The following is a 13,620-nucleotide window of genomic DNA, read 5'->3' as shown; positions in this document are numbered from 1 at the left end:
AACCATTTTTACTGTGATTTTCTCGGTCCATTGCATATGAATTCCAAAGCACTTTGTTCGGATATGACTAGATGAAACCAGAAATATCCAGTTGTCTTTTGGCTAACTAATTCCGAAATATTGTGAAGCCACTGTGTTTGTGTTTGCTGGATATTATCGTTGGACTATATTGTTTTGAATGTTTTTATCAGGACATTTAATTTTGTACTGTTGAAACACTAATTGTTCCACATGGGGACATCAGTTCTACACATTCGTATTTTCTAAGAATAAAGCTAGAGAAACTGTGAAAAACAAACATGATATTTTTGTATGTATAGATGACATTTCATGCACTTGACTAACGAAAAGACTTTGCTTTTCTCCAAAACCGTTTTTGCTGTGATTTTCTCGTTCCATTGCATCCGAATTCCACACCAGTTTGTCTGGATATGACTGGATGAAACCGGAAATATCCGGTTGTGTTTTGGCTAACTGAAACCCAGATATTGCTGCAGCCTCTGTATTTGTCTTTTCTGGATATTATCAATGGGCTTTATTGTTTTGGATATTTATTATCAGGGAACATTTAATTTTGTTCATGGATAGAGTAATTGGTTCCACATGGAGACACCAGCTCTACACATTCGTATTTTCTAGGGAGAATGCTAGAGGAAGTGTGGCAAACAAACATGATATTTCTGTTTCTATAGATGACATTTTATGCACATGCCTAACGAAAAGACTTTCTTTTCTCCAAAACCATTTTCACTGTGATTTTCTTCGTCCATTGCATACGATTTCCACACCAGTTTGTCCGGATATGACTGGATGAAAATAGAAATATCCGGTTTTGTTTTGATAACTCAATCCCAGATATTTCTACAGCCTCTGTATTGTGTTTTCTGGATATTATCGATGGACTATATTGTTATGAATGTTTTTTATAGGGGAACATTTTATTTTGAGATACGATACATTAATTGTTTCCACATGGAGACACCAGCTCTACTTATCCGTATTTTCTAGGGAGAAAGCTAGAGGAAATATGGAAAACAAACATGATATTTCTATTTGTATAGATGACATTATATGCCCTCGCCTAACAAAAAACTTTGCTTTTCTCCAAAACCATTTTTACTGTGAATTTCTTGGTCCATTGCATACAAATTCCACACCAGTTTGTCCGGATATTATTGGATGAAACCGGAAATATCCAGTTGTATTTTGTCTAACTCAATCTGAGATATTGCTACAGCCTCTGTGTTTGTGTATTCCTGATATTATCCACGGACGTTATTGTTTTCAATGTTTTTTTTTAGGGAACATTTAATTTTGTGCTTGGAAACAATAATTGGTTCATCATGGGGACACCAGCTCTACACATTCGTATTTTCTAGGGAGAAAGCTAGAGGAACTGCTGCAAACATACATGATATTTCTGTTTCTATCGAAGATATTTTATGCACTTGCCTAAAAAACGACTTTGCTTTTCTCTAAAATCATTTTTACTGTGATTTTCTTGGTCCATTGCATCTGAAATCCACACCAGTTTGTCTGGATATGACTGGATGAAACCGGAAATATACGGTTTTGTTTTGGCTAACTCAATCCCAGATATTGCTACAGCCTGTGTGTTTGTGTTTTCTGGAAATTATCCACAGACTTTATTGTTTTGAATGTTTTTTATCAGGAAACATTTAATTGTGTGCTAGGTAACACTAATTATCCCAGATATTGCTACAGTCCCTGTGTTTGTGTTTTCTGGATATTATAGATGGACTTTATTGTTCTGAATGTTTTTATCAGGCAACATTTAATTTTGTACCGTTGAATCACAAATTGGTTCATCATGGCGACACCACCTCTACACATTCGTACTTTCTCGGGAAAAAGCTAGAGGAACTGCGGCAAACAAACATGATATTTCTGTTTGTATCGATGGCATTTTATGCACTTGCCTAAAGAAAAGACTTTGCTTTTCTCCAAAACCATTTGTACTGTGATTTTCTCGGTCCATTGCACATTTATTCCACAGGAGTTTGTCCGGTATGACTGGATGAAACAGGAAATATCCGATTTTGTTTTGGCTAACTCAATCCCAGATATTGCTACATCCTCTATATTTGTTATTTCTGGATAATTTCAATGGACTTTGTTCTTTTCAATGCTTTTTATCGGGGAATATTTTATTGTGAGCTTCAATACAGTAATTCGTTTCACATGGAGACACCAGTTCCTCCTATTCGTATTTTCTAGGGAAAAAGCTAGAGGAACTGAGGCAAACATGATATTTCTGTTTGAATAGAAGACATTTTATGCACTTGCCTAATGAAAAGACTTTGCTTTTCTCCAAAACCATTTTTATTGTGATTTTCTCGGTGCATTGCATACGAATTCCACTGGAGTATGTCTGGATATGTCTGGATGAAACCAGAAATATCCGGTTCTGTTTTGGCTAACTCAATCCCAGATATTGGTACAACCTCTGTGTTTGTTTTTTCTGGATACTATCAATGGACTTTATTGTTTTGAATGTTTTTATCAGGGAATATTTAATTTTGTCCCATTGAAACACTAATTGGTTCATCATGGCGACACCACCTCTACACATTCGTACTTTCTCGGGAGAAAGCTAGAGGAACTGCGGCAAACAAACACGATATTTCTGTTTGTATCGATGACATTTTATGCACTTGCTTAACGAAAAGACTTTGCTTTTCTCCAAAACCATTTGTACTGTGATTTTCTCGGTCCATTGCATACGAATTCCGAACCACTTCGTCCGGATATGACTTGATGAAACCGGAAATATCCGGTTGTGTTTTGGCTAACTCAATCCGAAATATTGCTACAGTCTCTGTATTGTGTTTTCTAAATATTATCGATGGACTTTATTGTTTTGAATGTTTTTATCAGGGAACATTTAATTTTGTACCATTGAAACACTAATTGGTTCATCATGAGTACACCAGCTCTACACATTTGTATTTTCTAGGGAGAAAGCTAGAAGAACTTCATCAAACAAACATATTTCTGTTTGTATCGATGACATTTTATGCACTTGCCTAACGAAAAGACTTTGCTTTCCTCCAAAACCATTTCTACTGTGATTTTCTCGGTCCATTGCATACGAATTCCACACCAGTATGTCCGAATATGACTGGATGAAACCGGAAATATCCGGTTTTGTTTTGGCTAACTCAATCCCAGATATTGCTACAGCCTCTCTGTTTGCTTTTTCTACATTCTATCAATGGACTTTATTGTTTTGAATGCTTTTTATCGGGGAACATTTTATGTTGAGCTTGGATACAGTAATTGGTTCCACATGGAGACACCAGCTCTACATATTCGTATTTTCTAGGGAGAAAGCTAGAGGAACTGCGGCAAACAAACATGATATTTCTGTTTGTATCGATGACATTTTATGCACTTGTCTAACGAAAAGACTTTGCTTTTCTCCAAAACAATTTGTACTGTGATTTTCTTGGTCCATTGCATACGAATTCCACACCAGTTTGTCCGGATATGACTGGATGAGACCAGAAATATCCGGTTGTGTTTTGGCTAACCCAATCCGACCTATTCCTACAGACTCTGTGTATGCGTTTTCTGGATATTATCGAGGGACTTTATTGTTTTGAATATTTTTATTAGGGAACATTTCATGTTGTACTGTCGAAACATTAATTGGTTCCTCATGGGAACACCAGCTCTACACATTCGTATTTTCTAGGGAGAAAACTAGAGGACCTGCTGCAAACAAACATGATATTTCTGTTGGTATAGATGACATTTTATGCACTTGTCTAACGAAAAGACTTTGCTTTTCTCCAAAACCATTTCTACTGTGCTTTTCTCAGTCCATTGCATATAAATTCCAAACCACTTTGTCTGGATATGACTGGATGTAACCAGAAATATCCGGTTTTGTTTTGGCTAACTCAATCCGAAATATTGCTACGGCCTCTGTGTTTGTGTTTTGTGGGTATTATCGAGGGACTTTATTGTTTTGAATGTTTTATCAGGGAACATTTTATTTTGAGGTTGGATACAGTAATTTGTTCCACATGAAGAAACCAGCTCTACACATTTGTATTTTGTAGGGAGAAAGCTTGAGGAACTGCGGCAAACAAACATGATATTTCTGTTTGTATACATGCCATTTTATGCATTTGCCTAATGAAAAGACTTTGCTTTTCTCCAAAACCCTTTTTACTGTGATTTTCTCGGTCCATTGCACACGAAATCCACACCACTTTGTCCGGATATGACTGGATGAAACCAGAAATATCCGTTTTTGTTTTGGCTAACTCAATCCCAGATATTGCTACAGCCTCTGTGTTTGTGTTTTCCGGATATTATCCATGGACTTTATTGTTTTGAATATTTTATATCAGGGAACATTTAATTTTGTGCTTGGAAACACTAATTTTTTTTGACAGGCAGAGTGGACAGTGAGAGAGAGAGACAGAGAGAAAGGTCTTCCTTTTGCCGTTGGTTCACCCTCCAATGGCTGCCGCGGTAACGCGCTGCGGCCGGCGCACCGCGCTGTTCCGATGGCAGGAGCCAGGTGCTTCTCCTGGTCTCCCATGGGGTGCAGGACCCCAAGGACTTGGGCCATCCTCCACTGCACTCCCTAGCCACAGCAGAGAGCTGGCCTGGAAGAGGGGCAACCGGACAGGATCGGTGCCCCGACCGGGACTAGAACCCGGTGTGCCGGTGCCGCAAGGCTGAGGATTAGCCTGTTGAGCCACGGCGCCGGCCGGAAACACTAATTAGTTCTACATGCAGACACCAGCTCTACACATTCGCATTTTCTAGGGAGAAAGCTAGAGGAACTGCGGCAAACAAACATGATATTTCTGTTTGTATAGATGACATTTTATGCACTTGCCTAACGAAAAGACTTTGCTTTTCTCCAAAACCATGTTTACTGTGATTTCCTCAGTCCATTGCACACGAAATCCCCACCACTTTGTCCGGATATGACTGGATGAAACCAGAAATATCCAGCTGTGTTTTGGGTAACTCAATCCCACATATTGCTACAGACTCTGTGTTTGTGTATTCCTGATATTATCCACGGTCTTTATTGTTTTGAATGTTTTTTATCAAGGAATATTTAATTTTGTGAGTGAAAACACTAATTGTTTCCACATGGAGACACCAGCTCTACACATTCGTATTTTCTAGGGGCAAAGCTAGAGGAACTGCGGCAAAGAAACATGATATTTCTGTTTGTATAGATGACATTTTATGCACTTGCCTAATAAAAAAACTTTGCTTTTCTCCAAACCATTTTTACTGTGATTTTCTCGGTCCATTGCATAAGAATTCCACACCACTTTGTCCGGATATGACTGGATGAAACCAGAAATATTCGGTTGTGTTTTGGCTAACTCAATCCCAGATATTGCTACAGCCTCTGTGTTTGCGTATTCCTGATATTATCCACGGACTTTATTGTTTTGAATGTTTTTATCAGGGAACATTTAATTTTGTGCTTGAAAACACTAATTGTTTCCACATGGAGATACCAGCTCTACGTATTTGTATTTTCAAGGAGAATGCTAGAGGAACTGCGGCAAACAAACATCATATTTCTGTTTGTAAAGATGATATTTTATCTATTCCCTAATGAAAAGACTTTGCTTTTCTCCAAAACCATTTTTACTGTGATTTTCTCGGTCCATTGCATACGAATTCCACACCAGTTTTTCTGGATATGACTGGATGAAATGAGAAATATCCGGTTGTGTTTTGGCTAACTCAATCAGAAATATTTCTACAGCCTCTGTGTTTGTGTATTCCTGATATTATCCACAGACTTTATTGTTTTGAATGCTTTTTATCAGGGAACATTTAATTTTGTACCATTGAAACAATAATTGTTTCCACATGGAGACACCAGCTCTATATATTTGTATTTTCTAGGGAGAAAGCTAGAGGAACTGCCACATACAAACATGATATTTCTGCTTGTATGGATGACATTTTATCTACTTGCCTAATGAAAAGACTTTGCTCTTCTCCAAAACCATTTTTACTGTGATTTTCTTGGTCCATTGCATACGAATTCCACACCAATTTGTCCGGATATGACTGGATGAAACCAGAAATATCTGATTTTGCTTTGACTAACTCAATCCGTAATATTGCTACAGCATCTGTGTTTGTTTATTCCTGATAATATCCACTGATTTTATTTTTTTGAATGTTTTTTTCAGGGAAAATTTAATTTTGTACCGTTGAAACATGAATTGGTTCCACATCTAGACACCATATCTACACATTCGTATTTTCTAGGGAGAAAGCTAGAGGAACTGTGGAAAACACACATGATATTTCTTTTTGTATCGATGACATTTTATCCACTTGACTAAAGAAAAGACTTTGCTTTTCTCCAAAACAATTTTTAGTATGATTTTCTCAGTGCATTGCATACGAATTGCACACCAGTTTGTCCGAATATGACTGGATGAAACCAGGAATTTCTGGTTGTGTTTTGGCTAACTCAATCCCAGATATTGCTACAGCCTCTGTGTTTGTGTATTCCTGATATTATCCACGGACTTCATTTTTTTGAATGTTTTTTTTTTCAGGGAACATTTTATTTTCATCTTGCATACAGTAATTGGTTCCACATGGAGACACCACCTCTACACATTCGTATTTTCTAGGGAGAAAGCTAGAGGAACTACGATAAACAAACATGGTATTTTTGTTTGTATAAATGACATTTTATGAACTTCCCTAATGTAAAGACTTTGCTTATCTCTAAAACCATTTTTACTGTGATTTTCTCGGTCAATTGCATATGAATTCCACACCAGTTTGTCCGGATATGTCGGGATGAAACCGGAAATGTCCGGTTTTGTTTTGGTTAACTCCATCCCAGATACTGCTACAGCCTCTGAGTTTGTGCACTCCTGATATTATCAACGGAATTTATTGTTTTGAATGTTTTTTTATCAGGGAATATTTAATTTTGTACCGTTGAAACACTAATTGGTACATTGTGGAGACAGCAACTCTACACATTCGTATTTTCTAGGGAGAAAGCTAGAGGAACTGCGGCAAACAAACATGATATTTCTGTTTGTATCGATGATATTTTATGCACTTGCATAACGAAAAGACTTTGCTTTTCTCCAAAACGATTTTTACTGTGATTTTCTCAGTCCATTGCATACGAATTCCACAGCAATTTGTCCGGATATGACTGGATGAAACCAGAAATATCTGGTTGTGCTTTGGCTAACTCAATCCGTAATATTGCTACAGCATCTGTGTTTGTTTATTCCTGATATTATCCACTGATTTTATTTTTTGAATGTTTTTTTCAGGGAAAATTTAATTTTGTACCATTGAAACACGAACTGGTTCCACATCTAGACACCAGCTCTACATATTCTTATTTTCTAGGGAGAAAGCTAGAGGAACTGCGGCAAACATACATGATATTTCTGTTTGTTTCGATGACACTTTATGCCCTTGACTAAAGAAAAGACTTGGCTTTTCTCCAAAGCCATTTATACTGTGATTTTCTCAGACCACTGCATGCGAATTCCACACCAATTTCTGCGGATATGACAGGATGAAACCGGAAATATCCGGTTTTGTTTTGGCTAACTCAATCCGAAATATTGCTACAGCTTCTGTGTTTGTTCTTTCCTGATATTATCCAGAGACTTTATTGTTTTGGATATTTTTTATCAGGGAACATTTAATTTTGTACCGTTTAAACACTAATTGTTTCCACATGGAGACACCAGCTCTATACATTCGTATTTTCTAGGGAGAAAGCTAGAGGAATTGCAGCAAACAAACATGATATTTCTATTTCTATAGATGACATTTTATGCACTTGCCTAATTAAAAGACTTTGCTTTTCTCGAAAACCATTTTTACTGTGGTTTTCTCAGTCCATTGCATAGGAATTCCACATCACCTTCTCCGGAAATGACTGGATGAAACCAGGAACATCTAGTTTTTTTTGGCTAACTCAATCTGAAATATTGCTACAGCCTCTGTGTTAGTGTATTCCTGATATCATCCTCAGACTTTATTTTTTTGAATGTTTTTTTTTTCAGGGAACATTTTATTTTCAGCTTGGATACAGTAATTGGTTCCACATGGAGACACCAAGTCTACACATTCGTATTTTCTAGGGAGAAAGCTAGAGGAACTGCGGAAAACAAACATGATATTTCTGTTTGTATAGATGCCATTTTATGCAGTTGCCTAATGAAAAGACTTTGCTTATCTGCAAAACCATTTGTAATGTGATCTTTCTCGGTCCATTCCATATGAATTCCACACCAGCTTGTCCGGATATGACTGGATGAAACTGTAAATATCCGGTTTTGTTTTGGCTAACACAATCCCAGAAATTGCTATATCCTCTATGTTTGTTTTTTCTCGATATTATCCACACACTTTATTGTCTTGAATGCTTTTTATCGGGGAACATTTCATTTTGAGTAATTGGTTCCACATGGAGACACCAGCTCTACACATTCGTATTTACTAGGGAGAAAGCTAGAGGAACTGTGACAAACATACATGATATTTCTCTTTGTATCAATGACATTTTATGCACTTGCCTAATGAAAAGACTTTGCTTTTCTCCAAAACCATTTTTACTATGATATTCTCGGTCTATTGCATACGAATTCCATACCAGTTTTTCCGGATACGACTGGATGAAACCGGAAATATCCGGTTTTGTTTTGGCTACCTCAATCCCAGATATTGCTACAGACTCTGTGTTTGTGTATTCCTGATATTATCCACGGACTTTATTTGTTTGAATGCTTTTTATCAGGGAACATATAATTTTGCACCCTTGAAACGCTAATTGGTTCATCATGGGGACACCATCTCTACACATTCGTATTTTCTAGGGAGAAAGATAGATCAACTGCGGCAAACAAACATGATATTTCTGTTTGTATAGATGACATTTTATGCACTTGCCTAACGAAAAGACTTTGCTTTTCTCCAAAACCATTTGTACTGTGATTTTCTCAGTCCACTGCATACGAATTCCACACCACTTTGTCCGGATATGACTGGATGAAACCAGAAATGTCCGGTTTTGCTTTGGCTAACTTAATCCCAGATATTGCTACAGCCTCTGAGTTTGTGCATTCCTGATATTATCTATGGACTTTATTGTTTTGAATGTTTTTTATCAGGGAATATTTAATTTTGTACCGTTGAAACACGAATTGTTTCCACATGTTGAGACCAGCTCTACACATTCGTATTTTCTAGGGAGAAAAATAGAGCAACTGCGGCAAACAAACATGATATTTCTGTTTGTATAGATGACATTTTATGCACTTGCCTAACGAAAAGACTTTGCTTTTCTCCAAAACCATTTGTACTGTGATTTTCTCAGTCCACCGCATACGAATTCCACACCACTTTTTCCGGATATGACTGGATGAAACCAGAAATATCCGGTTGTGTTTTGGCTAACTCAATCCGAAATATTGTGAAAGCCTCTGTGTTTGTGTTTTCTGGATATTATTCATGGATTTTTTATTTTTCAATGTTGTTTTTCAGGGAACATTTAATTTTGTGCTTGGAAACACTAACTGGTTCCTCATGGACACACCAGCTCTACCCATTCATATTTTCTAGGAAGAAAGCTAGAGGAACTGCGGCAAACAAACATGATATTTCTGCTTGCATCGATGACACTTTATGCACTTGACTAAAGAAAAGACTTCGCTTTTCTCCAAAACCATTTATACTGTGATTTTCTCGGACCATTGCATGGGAATTCCACACTAATTTCTGCGGATATGACAGGATGAAACCGGAAATATCCGGTTTTGTTTTGGCTAACTCAACCCGAAATATTGCTACAGCCTCTGTGTTTGTTCTTTCCTGATATTATCCAGAGACTTTATTGTTTTGGATATTTTTTATCAGGGAACATTTAATTTTGTACCGTTTAAACACTAATTGTTTCCACATGGAGACACCAGCTCTATACATTCGTATTTTCTAGGGAGAAAGCTAGAGGAATTGCGGCAAACAAACATGATATTTCTGTTTGTATAGATGACATTTTACGCACCTGCCTAATGAAAAGACTTTGCTTTTCTCCAAAACCATGTTTACTGTGGTTTTCTCAGTCCATTGCACATGAATTCCATACCACCTTCTCTGGAAATGACTGGATGAAACCAGGAATATCTGGTTGTGTTTTGGCTAACTCAATCTGCAATATTGCTACAGCCTCTGTGTTGGTGTATTCCTGATAATATCCATGGACTTTATTTTTTTGAATTTTTTTTCAGGGAACATTTTATTTTCAGCTTGGATACAGTAATTGGTTCCACATGGAGACACCAAGTCTACACATTTGTATTTTCTAGGGAGAAAGCTAGAGGAACTGCGGCAAACAAACCTGATATTTCTGTTTGTATAGATGCCATTTTATGCAGTTGCCTAATGAAAAGACTTTGCTTATCTGCAAAACCATTTGTAATGTGATCTTTCTCGGTCCATTCCATATGAATTCCACACCAGTTTATCCGGATATGACTGGATGAAACTGTAAATATCTGGTTTTGTTTTTGCTAACTCAATCCCAGAACTTGGTACATCCTCTATGTTTTTTTTTTCTCGATATTATCCACACACTTTATTGTCTTGAATGCTTTTTATCGGGGAACATTTTATTTTGAGTAATTGGTTCCACATGGAGACACCAGCTCTACATATTCGTATTTTCTAGGGAGAAAGCTAGAGGATCTGCGGCAAACAAACATGATATTTCTGCTTGTATAGATGATATTTTATGCACTTGCCTAATGAAAAGACTTTGCTTTTCTCCAAAACCATTTTTACTGTGATTTTTTCGGTCCACTGAATACGAATTCCACACGAGTTTGTCCGGATATGACTGATGAAACCGGAAATATCCGGTTTTTTTTGGCTAACTCAATCCGAAATATTGCTACAGGCTCTGGGTTTGAGTTTTCTGGATATTATCGATGGACTTTATTGTTTTCAATGTTTTTGTCGGGGAACATTTTATTTTGAGCTTGGATACAGTAATTGGTTCCACATGGAGATACCAGCTCTACATATCTGTATTTTCTAGGGAGAAAGCTGGAGGAACTGCCGCAAACAAACATGATATTTGTGTATGTATAGATGACATTTTATGCACTTGCCTAACAAAAAGACTTTGCTTTTCTCCAAAACCATTTTTACTGTGATTTTCTCGGTCCATTTCATACGAATTCCACACCAGTTTGTCCGGAAATGACTGGATGATACCGGAATTATCCGGTTTTGTTTTGGCTGACTCTATCCCAGATATTGCTACAGCCTCTGTGTTTGTGTTTTCTGGATATTATCAATGGACTTAACTGTTTTGAATGTTTTTTATCAGGGAACACTATATTTTGAGCTTGGATACAGTAATTGGTTCCACATGGAGACACCAGCTCTGCACATTCGTATTTTCTAGGGAGAAAGCTAGAGGATCTGCGGCAAACAAACATGATGTTTCTGTTTGTATCGATGACATTTTATGCAATTGCCTCATGAAAAGACTTTGCTTTTCTCCAAAACCATTTTTACTGTGATTTTCTCGGTCCATTGCATATGAATTCCACACAAGTTTGACCGGATATGCCTGGAAGTAACCGGAAATATCCGGTTGTGTTTTGGCTAACTCAATCCCAGATATTGCTACAGCTTCTGTGTTTGAGTTTTCCGGATATTATCGATGGACTTTATTGTTTTCAATGTTTTCACGGGGAACATTTTATTTTGAGCTTGGATACAGTAATTGGTTCCACATGGAGATACCAGCTCTACATATTTGTATTTTCTAGGGAGAAAGCTAGAGGAACTGCGGCCAACAAACATGATATTTCTGTTTGTGTAGATGACATTTTATGCACTTGCCTAATGAAAAGACTTAGCTTTTCTCCAAAACCATTTTACTGTGATTTACTCGGTCCATTGCATATGAATTCCACACCAGTTTGTCCGGGAATGACTGGATGATACCGGAACTATCCCGTGTTGTTTTGGCTAACTCGATCCCAGATATTGTTGCAGCCTCTGTGTTTGTTTTTTCTGGATATTATCAATGGACTTTATTTTTTTGAATGTTTTTTATCATGGAACATTATATTTTGAGCTTGGATACAGTAATTGGTTCCACATGGAGACTTCAGCTCTATGTATTCGTATTTTCGAGGTAGAAAAATAGAGGAACTGCGGCAAACAAACATGATATTTCTGTTTGTATAGATGACATTTTATGCACTTGCCTAATGCAAATACGTTGCTTTTCTCCAAAACCGTTTTTACTGTGATTTTCTCGGTCCATTGCATATGAATTTCACACCACTTTGTCCTGATATGTCTGGATGAAACCGGAATTATCCGGTTGTGTCTTCACTAACTCAATTCGAAATATTGTGAATGCCTCTGTGTTTGTGTATTCCTGATATTATCCAAGGACTTTATTGTTTTGAATGTCTGTATCAGGGAACATTTTATTTTGTGCTGTGAAAGACTAATTGGTTCCACATGGAGACACCACCTCTACACATTCGCATTTCCTAGGGAGAAAGCTAGAGGAACTGTGGCAAACAAACATGATATTTCTGTTTGTGTAGATGACATTTTATGCACTTGCCTAACGAAAAGACTTAGCTTTTCTCCAAAACCATTTTACTGTGATTTACTCGGTCCATTGCATACGAATTCCACACCAGTTTGTCCGGGAATGACTGGATGATACCGGGACTATCCCGTGTTGTTTTGGCTAACTCGATCCCAGATATTGTTGCAGCCTCTGTGTTTGTTTTTTCTGGATATTATCATTGGACTTTATTTTTTTGAATGTTTTTTATCATGGAACATTATATTTTGAGCTTGGATACAGTAATTGGTTCCACATGGAGACTTCAGCTCTATGTATTCGTATTTTCGAGGTAGAAAAATAGAGGGACTGCGGCAAACAAACATGATATTTCTGTTTGTATAGATGACATTTTATGCACTTGCCTAATGCAAATACGTTGCTTTTCTCCAAAACCGTTTTTACTGTGATTTTCTCGGTCCATTGCATACGAATTTCACACCACTTTGTCCTGATATGTCTGGATGAAACCGGAATTATCCAGTTTTGTTTTGGCTAACTAAATCTGAAATATTGCTATAACCTCTGTGTTTGTGTTTTCTGGACATTATCGATGGACTTTATTGTTTTGAATATTTTTATCAGGGAACATTTTTTTTTTACCGTAGAAACACTAATTGGTTCATCATGGGGACACCAGCTCTACACATTCCTATTTTCTAGGGAGAAAGCTAGAGGAACTGCGACAAACAAACATGATATTTGTGTTTGTGTAGATGACGTTTTATGCACTTGTCTCACGAAAAGACTTTGCTTTTCTCCAAAACCATTAATATGTGATTTTCTCAGTCCATTGGATACGAATTCCACACCAGTTTGTCCGGATATCACTGGATGAAACCAGAAATATCCTGTTGTGTTTTGGCTAACTCAATCCGAAATATTGTGAAAGCCTCTGTGTTTCTGTTTTCTGGATATTATCGATGGACTTTATTGTTTTGAATGAT

This window comes from Lepus europaeus, unplaced genomic scaffold (assembly GCF_033115175.1).
Source record: "Lepus europaeus isolate LE1 unplaced genomic scaffold, mLepTim1.pri SCAFFOLD_28, whole genome shotgun sequence".
Lineage (NCBI taxonomy): Eukaryota > Metazoa > Chordata > Mammalia > Lagomorpha > Leporidae > Lepus > Lepus europaeus.
The sequence above is the reverse complement of the archived record's forward strand: the minus strand, read 5'-3'. Positions refer to the sequence as shown.